Genomic DNA, 9,603 nt, shown 5'->3' with positions numbered 1-9,603 from the left:
GAAAATACGACACAAAATTATGTGCTTCTCGCCACAAAATTTGCCCAAAGATGCATGAGGAATAAGAAGGACAAAATATGGTAGAACCATATCATGTAAAGAACAAAAATGTAGTATTTGCTAAGTCATATATTTCAAATTCATCTTATAGTACAGCCGAAAAAAGAGACTGTCATTCCCTATTAAGGAAGGTAGTTTTCCTGGTCGAAAAAAATAATGTTCAGCATCTTTCTTCCTGTTGTGGAGCTCTGCAGGAAGAGTTTCTTTATAAGGTCTTGCTGAGGAGGGTTGAAGAGGATGTTTCAATGGCACTCACCTAATCCACAGGCAATTTAAACATTAATTAAGAAAACCTGAATGGAAACTAACCCAGATACTAAGCTAAAATTATCACAGATACTGGACATTGGGACTTGGCTTCTGCCATTTGAAAATGTATCCAACCAAAACAATGACAGAAATGGACGGAAAATATTAGGCCAGCATTTATTTGCATTTATATTACTTATTTCCAAGAGTATCGTAAAGCAGAGTGGTGACTATTCCTTTAATAGTCAACTTTAATAGTCAAGGTACTTGCATTTAACCTGATTTTTATTGTTTGTGTCTATCCTAGGTTTTTGGATGTTGCTGACTAACCATTGAAAATTCCATCTCATCTAGTTCCCAGGTGAAAACTCTAAAACATGGACTGGGTTTTGGGGGAGATCTAGGGGTTTCTTTTTGCTTGCTCTAGAGTACCAGGCAGTCAAAACTAAGGTCTGTTGATTTTTGGTGTATTATCATTGTGCTTAACTTTTTTCATGTTCTCGTCATTTCTTTGTCTTTACTCTCCCAAATTCGTTCACTTTGCCAAACGAAAAGTTGGTACCGCTCCCCAAAAAGTGAATGAAAATATAGCAAGCAACAAAGAAGAATCTGAAGCAATTGGATTAAAAATTAAGAGGTCTGTTTAGAAAGAGATTTGTTGGAAAAGGCTTCCCTTTTTGTTCAAGTTTAAATGAATAATGAGTAAGTGATGCTTTTCTCAGCATCAGATGCTCCATCTGAAAAGTATCATAGTTTTCTGAGCTGTCATTTCTTGCTGCTGCTGTCTTGCATACCAAGGATAAGTCGAGATCCTCGTGATAAGATGAGTGTAGTTTGTAACCAGTCATAAAAGCAGATGACAGGCTACTGTTAACCCTCTGCTGAAACAAATCCATGAAGAAGAAAAGCCCTAAAACTATCTCATTCATACCGTCTGTCTGTCTTTTGAGAAGTGTGTATTTCACAGCTTTCAGATACAGATAATGCCACTAGTGGGTGGCATTAGTGACTCTTGGGACTGTATGAAGGATGAGTTCAGAAAGAGGATAATATAAGAAATCTTTGGAGCTGACATGCATATTTTCATTAGAGAGGCCATGACTCTGGCAGTGGAAGGTGTACATATGTATGAGTGGCTGTTCAAAAATTTGCTCCTTAGTTATCAGGGATGAATCTGTCTGTTGTGATGTTTCCTTTACATTTTTTTCTGCTCTTAAAGCATAGAGGATACCTATTTTTTTTCTTTGAAAATCAGACCCATCCAATGTCTACCAAAAGTAAAACTTTTAATTCTTTACTAAAAAACCTTTAAGCTTGGGAAATCTCCTTTTTCTGGTGTCTAAATACAGCTGATCTTTCCTGAGCTCATCCTTCTGCACAATTATTATCAAACACTGCTAACATCCTTTGAAGCACTGTGGAAGACAGTGGTCTAAGGTCAACCATAAAACCCATCCTGCAGTTTAACAAAGGGAAGGTGGCTCTGTTCCACTCTCCCTGGACCTCCCAAGTCTGTGCTCTGTATTTGCTTGGTCTATTTGCAGAAGGGTGAGGCACTGAGAAACTTGTTTGCAGATGTGATTAGTAACCAAAGTGTCAGAACTGTCAGCAGGGATACATATCCCTATCATTGTCTAGTTACTTCTGTAAAGAATTAATTTCTGATATGCAGGATATGGAATAAAGCAGAAAATACAATAATTGGTTCTCTAATAGCAGAACTATGATTTAAAAAGTGTTATTAACATGTTAGTAAGGAGTTTATACTTAGGTGATATCTCTCTCCCCCCTCCTTTTGTTTTTTTTCTCCTAATTAGAATGCTTTCCAAAGCAATTTGAAAAAATACTCAGTACTGAATTCACTGCAGATACAAGAGCTGCAAATAATATTCAAGGTATCCAGCCTTGATCTTTATTTAGTATAATTTGTTTTCTTGGTGGTCTAGAACATAAAGGAGTGCAAGCTATCCTCAGTAATTGCTTATATCAAGAATAGTTGATGACATACCCTTGTCAGTTCATTTTAAATTTTCTACTTATGTACCTGCAGTTGCTGTTTATTTGAAATTGTCTCTCTTGAAAGCATTTGGGCTGATGGTAGAGACAGATACAAACAGTCTCCATTTCTCAGGGTGCCTTAAATGGCAGTATTTCAGGATTTGGAGAATAAAATGAGAGCATCAAAGCAAAAGCCTTGCTAAAAGATCTTGAAAATAATGACTAACCACAGATTAAATACTATCATATTTTGGTTTCCTCTTGCTGCTGTGTGCCTCAACTATTCAGACATCTCTCTTACGTGAGTCACTTATGAATCAAATAATGCTTTTATATTTAATGGTTTCAAAAGAAGGAGAAAGTAAATGCAGTAACCAAAATAAAAAAAAAAAAAAATCAGATCTTCCTATTGCTTTCCTCTAACTGCTCTGTTTATTATTTTCATGTCTTAGAGTATGCTATTTTTTCCTTCTCCTGCTAAATCCACGTTTCTCTCATTGTTTATTAACATTGGGTTGCCTCAAAACTATCCAAAGAAGCACCTATTTTTTTGGTTCTTGTGCCTTGCTCTTTTAATCTTTCTTTTCCCTGTAAAACCCCTCTTTACTATGTGAAACTTCAAAACTTATCTTCCACATTTTTTTTTAATCTAGAATCAAACACTGAAGTGATGGTTAGAACAGAAAGCAAACAATGAAGCAAATCCAAGCCCCAAAACATTAAGTGTTCTTTTCATTATTTTATATCAAGTGAAAACTCCATGGAAGAATGTTGATTCTCAAAAGCTTGAAATCTCTTTTTAAAAATATTAGTTCTCCATTAAAAATGTCAGTTTAGGTACAGTAATCAATAAACTTGTGAGACAATTGTTACTGCAAAGAGCAGGAAAACTAGGGCACAGGAAGCGCCAGCAGCACCTCTGTGTTTTGACCTCAGCTCCTGGGTTCTAAGCTGACGCCCTGCACAGAAGAAAACATTGAATACATTGAAATCTCTTTCTCTCTAGAAAGGTACAGGAGGATGCACCAATCACACAACTATTAAACAGTTCACATTATTTATGAGATAACAAATATGCTGTCGTCCTAGTCTCCTCATCTGAAATAAGATACAATTCTATATATGAGAGTTTAAGTGCTACTTGTGCAATGTATAATTGCTAGATGGAAATCAGTACCCCAAGGGTTTCATCTGATGTAATCTGAATTTTATGAACAAAAATACTGGGAAGTCATTAGAATATTAGTCTTTCCAGGAACACTTTGGACTAGCACATAATATAGGTCTAAAATTGTTACTACAAATTAATGTTAACAATTAAGTAATTATCTCTCCTCCATCTCTTACCTAATGAAAACTTTCACAGAACCCCCCCCGACGCACACGCAAACAAACTTTGAAATCAAATAAGATTTAAAATAGGTAAATATTGGAAAAAATATTTGCAATGTTTTTTCCATTATAAACTTCATGTTTAATTTGACAGTGACCCCTCTATTTTCTGCAGACTTCCATTCCAGTACTAGTTTTTTCTCCCTTCATGGAATTGCTTGTTTGCAAATATATGCATGACTAAATTTTTTGGCCAGGGTTTCTGCCAAAGTATTCAGAGGCCTGATTTGGAGCTGGCATTTCCTTTTTTCTTCATTTTAAAAGCAAAAAGAAGAAACAATCGCAAGCTGACTGGATGAAATATATTTGTTTGTACAATGTTAATCAGATAGAGAGGAGGGAGCAAATGAATAAAGACAAATGTGAAGCTAAGTAGATTAGGACTCTTCAGCCAGGAGAAGAGACAACTGAAAGAGCAGTATGTTATAGAGGTCAAGAAAGTCTTAAACGGCATGGAGAAGATAGAGGGGGATCAGTTGTTCATGTCTCTTCCAGTACAAGATGCAAGTGTCATCAGATAAAGTCAGCAAAAGAAGATGGAGTGATTCTTTACACAACATGTAGGTAATCTGTGGAATTCTCTGCCAGGTGTGATGTAGATATTAAGCTTTTATATCAGGTCAATTGGAGACTGGAAGTGTCCATGCATGAGAAATCCAGTGAAGATTACTAAATATATAGACCTTTTTCTCAGGAAATCCTTGAGCTGCAAATGGTTGATGACTGGAAGAGTACTTGGAAGATATATATTTGTGTGTGTATGTATGTGTGTATATATATATATGTATATTTATATTTGTGTGTGTGTAAGCTTCCCCTGCTCTGTAAGCGTGTGCTATATATATGTTTGTGTGTGTACACACACACACACACACACACGTATATATATACACACGTAAGCTTCCCCTGCTCTGTAAGCATCTGCTTTTGGCTGCTTCAGCACATAACTGTACTAGGTAGACTTCTGGTCTCATCCACTACAGCCACTTTTATGTTTGAGTTGCCTGGCATTACCTTGACTTAGATTTTGGCTATTCTTTGAAACAGAAACAGTCTGTGGAAAACAACAGCTCTTGAAAAATATCTCAATTCAAAATTTTTTTTCATTCCCTCTTTACATCCAAATTTCAGTGTTAATATTTGTTGTTGTTGTTGTTCTGAATGGTTGTCTAGAAATATTCATTTTTGGCAATTAAAAATTAAACTTGAAATCAAAATTGAGTAACAGTACATTTTGGCTAGTTTACTTTGAAATGTTTGGAGCTTTGATTTGCAGTTTTGTTGCTGGTGAGATTTTGGCTTTTTACCCAATCTGGGCTGTAAAACATTCCTGGGATATGAAAATATTTTCCTGTTCAGCTCCTGTAAAAAGTTAACTTGGCTCTAAACCTGGAAGAGGTGGACAGGAACTAAATAAGAATTATAGATCAAAGGGTTCAAACTGTACCTTATCTTGCTATAATCTCATGATTCAGAACATTACCTTTTCTTCAGTTTTATTTCTAAGGAACCTGGAAGAAATCTCTATTGCTTGTATGCATATCCCTTAGAATCATTTCACTTAAATTGACACTATCTTAACAGGGGAAAAATTGAGAAAAAAAAACAACAGTTTTGCAAAAGATAAGACATTTCTGGAGTTGTATTTTAGGAGAGCTTGCCTTTTTAGCTGTGTGATCCTGCAGTGAAGTCACTTGTCTGGTGCCAGCTTGCTATGGAAATAGCTAAGATATCAGAAATCCAGCATGACTTCTGGATCACAGCATTGAGTAGACGCAGAAATGAAATATGTACAGCAAGAACGTGTATTTGAAACTCAGAAAACAATTATGAGGAAGGGTAGATGGAAATATTAGAATCACTAGAATATTCGCAAAGTAAGACACTGCTGAAGAAACTCCCCTGTCGGGTGACAGGCTGCCCTCCAGCCCAGCCTGCGGCCCAACAGCTGCTTTCCCTGCGGGTGGAGGCTGCAGGGTGAAGCTCTGCAGAGCGGAGCCGGCAGGTGGTGGGTGCAGCCGGTGCCGGCACAGGCACAGCCAGCCTTGTCTGTGCAGGGAAATTAGTGAACTAACTAGCGAATTTTTGGTACTAGCTACTCTCACAATCTCCCCATGTGAATATTTATGCTTGGCATCCTCCAAATACTCAGAAAAAGACAAACCTCTGTCTCAGAGTTCACAAAAAGGGAGAGGGAAATAAAGAGGTCAGTGGTGCATGGAAGATGATTGTGTTGCAGTGGTAAGGAAAAAAAAAAAAAGAGGGAATTTGCATGAGTTTTAGCCTTCGGCCTGAAGTAACAATTACAAAGAGATGACATAGGTCTCCAACACCAGCCAGCCTATTGGTAATGTGGGGGAATCTGCCCAGCTTGAGTATAAGTAAATCCCAGTCTACTTAAGTGGCCTTTGTTCAGTTCAGGGAATGGAACTAATTAAGCATCCAAATGTCTCAGTCAAAGATTGGTGACTTGGCATCTGATCCCACAGCATTCTTGGACTTCCATGAAAGCTGTATTTTAAAAGAAATGGTGGGAAAACGTTTAAGGATATGTTCTTGGGAGCCATATTTTGCTTTAATCCTCCTCTCCTTCCTTTTTTCTTGTTTCCTCTTGTCTTGCCTCTTAGATATGACCCTGTTTTTCCCTTTCTTTCTTTTTTTTTCTCCATTGTGCCCTTTGTATTTTTTATAGAGTTGTTTTGTTTTTACTGTTTTTGTCTGAAAGCCTTAGTAAAGCTAAAATAGCTGAGGGGAAATCCTGTGTTTCCAGCACAAAGGAACTGTTTGAGAATCACTAGGTGTGTTCATCTAAGCAAGAGTTTGATGTTTTCACTGATGCAATATCAAAAGGCTTAGAACATTTAAAGTGTATCCTGAATTTCTCCAAACTCATCTTTTACAGTGAATGCCTAGTAAGTAGTTATTTCTTCTAAAACATCTGCAGTGCATACTGCTTACAAAACTATTTTCATGTAATTATGTCTAGAAATACGTCTTATCAAACACTGACTTGAAAAAAAAAATTCTAGACCCTTTAAGATGAAGGAAGAAGTTCCTCCTAGCTATTTACTGTTGACCCATTTCTAAGTAGATTCTGCATAGCGAACCTGTTGTTAGTTTTTTTCAACATATGAATGAATTAGTCCTGATTATAACAATTGCTATCACTTATGCAGTAATTCAAAAAAAAAAATCTCTAATCATTTTACGAGGAGTGATCACATAGTGGTGTCCTATACAGATTTTTTAGAATAAGTTTGGGGTAAGGCTTTATCAGCATTAGCAAAGCTATTGCTAAGCTCTGCAGGCCATGCCAGAACTGCGTTGTGAAAAGTTTTATGCAAGATATTATGTTGTGGGATACTTAACCATCTGTACCTTGTCGAGTACAAAAAAACATTAAAATATTAACAGTGTATAAAACATTTGTTTGGATTTTTATCCCCTTTACCAATACAACCAGACTCCTTTGCACACCATGATTCTAATAACAGAGACAAGACATATAAAATGATCTGAAATATATTTTAAAAGTCATGATGCTAAGGTCCAGTAAGATGGGTCGTCAGTTGATTTGTGTCTCATTCAAAGCCTTAAATCCCAGTTTCAAAAGGTATAAAACTGCCTCTCTGGAGCAGTGCAGGAGCATGCAATCCTGGAATTTTAACCTGTTACTGTGTAAATAGTGAGAATTATGTTTCTGGGCCATTTGTTTTGCAGGGGAGAAATTCCAAATTTGGGATGCGGTGAGAAAAAAAGGCTTGTTTTGTTTCCTGGTAACTTTAAAATTGGCAGGTTTTGAAGCTGTTCTGACTCCAAAGAGTAAATGTGGGTTAGAGGGCAGTCATGACATATATGACATTTGTTGTATAATTTTCTTATCTAATGTTGTGTAAAGTGGATATGTGTGTGCATATATAAAAAAAGTACACAAATGTTAAATGCTATGTATATATATTATTATGTTTATACACACTTGATAAAATGTATCACATTTTCCCTCAAAGTTGCAACATTTAATATGAGTGAAGTATTACTTTGGGCTTTGGTATTAGAAGGTTCAGGTGTTTAATATTCAGAAAGCGTATACATAAAATGTTCATGAATGTTTTAAAATTTTCATTGTGCTTATCTATGCATTGTTGGACTTTTCTTATAGGCCCTGAGGATGGTACTTAATGCAGATGAAGGACATGCTAGCAGAACAGCTGCAGAAGTTTTGGATAACTTCGAAAATTCTTGTACCTACAGGGTGATTAAGCTAGTTTCTTTCTGAATCTTTCTCATCCTATAAGCAATGATGATTTGTGCTGCAAAATAATGTTTATCCAGTATATGTAGCAAAGCAATCTGTAATTATTTGGAGTCATGTAATTTTCCCATGTTGTTTTTCCATTTGAGGAGAAGAGGAAAAGAGAAGAGGAGGTAAAGAGAAGCTTCCTATTGCTGTTTCCAGGAGATCTGTAGGTTTTTTTGCTGTGACCTGGTGTATTTATAAATCATTTTACTGTTTCAGAGAGGCATTGCTTACCTGAACAGTGTGTGTGTGTGTTAATGTAAATGTTGTTCTAGAGACACAAGTTAACGCTTGTCCCTCTTAAAACCTAATAAGTGACATCCTTTGACCCTGCACTAAAGTAGGAAGCAAGGAAAAAAAAAGTCTTAACACAGGGGCATCTTGAACACCTGGTACAAAGGAGTAGGGTGAGCTGTGCTTTGTATAGCACTGCCAACTCATGCCCTTTAGCACTGTAATGAGTTGGATCTCTGGAGCAAAGGGAAGTGGTGGCTTCATGGGGGAAGAGGAGGAGGAGGGTGTAGGAGATGCTAGAACTGGAGAATCCTCCAGGTCTGCTGGCATCTTCTCCAGTTCATCTCAGAGAGACTAATCCGAATAAAGCAGGAGGTTGCAGTTGGTCCATAGCCATAACTTGCTGATCACCTTTAATTATTTTGAATGCTTTAGTGTATGAAAAGCAAAATATAAAAATTCAGTTACCTATAAAGAAGGGCAAGCACAAAAAGCAAGAAAGAAACCAGCTTTACCTCTGTGTGGTTTTTTTTGGTTGGTTGGTTTTTGTTTTTTTAAAGCATGTCTAGACAGATAAAAATAGATTGGCCAAGCAGTGGCTAGAATGGTAGACCCTTTGTGTGTATCCATCACAGAAAGGCAGGCTGTTCCTTTGGACATGACTTCAGGAAATGGTTTATATTTGTCAACTACCTTTCATTTTAATGGATGTTGCGAGTGCTCAGCACCTTATAGAATTGGGCCATTTGTTTTGTTTGGATTTCTGTGTGTCTTGCTAAGCTCATTCTCTAATTCTTTCATCTAATTCTGAAGTCTGCTTTCTTCCTCCCCTACCACCTCCCTGAACTAGGTTATTTTAAATGCTGTCTGCTCACATAAAACCTTGTTTAAGGTAAAGTTAGAACTGGTAAGAAGACGACTATTCCTGAAAATTCTGCTATTGGACTTTATGCTGCATATATTTCTTTGCTCAGTTTTACAGGTCATCCTAAAAGCTATTCACTGAAAGCAGCTGGGAGGAATGAAAAAATCCACATTTAAACTAGGGCATAAAAATACATGAGGAGTGCAAAGCTTTATTCTTCAGGGCATAAGTCAACCACTAATTTCCTGGAGAAGAGAAATCTTCCCTTATGTGCAAGTAGTCCAGCAGATGCCTGCTGAGGTATTCCTTAACTTTTTTTGAATCATTTGATACTGATTTCTCTCAGAGCAGATTTTTTGGTGTCATCTGTTAGGTTAGTTACAGTAGTCCTGAATGTTCGGCCTTTCACAATAGTATGTTAGACTGAAGGAAACTAATATTCACTTTCAGCTGGAATATTTTTACATAAATATTTGTTTTTCATCAGTTGTAGGATTACATGAACCAA

This window comes from Apteryx mantelli, chromosome 15 (assembly GCF_036417845.1).
Source record: "Apteryx mantelli isolate bAptMan1 chromosome 15, bAptMan1.hap1, whole genome shotgun sequence".
Lineage (NCBI taxonomy): Eukaryota > Metazoa > Chordata > Aves > Apterygiformes > Apterygidae > Apteryx > Apteryx mantelli.
The sequence above is the reverse complement of the archived record's forward strand: the minus strand, read 5'-3'. Positions refer to the sequence as shown.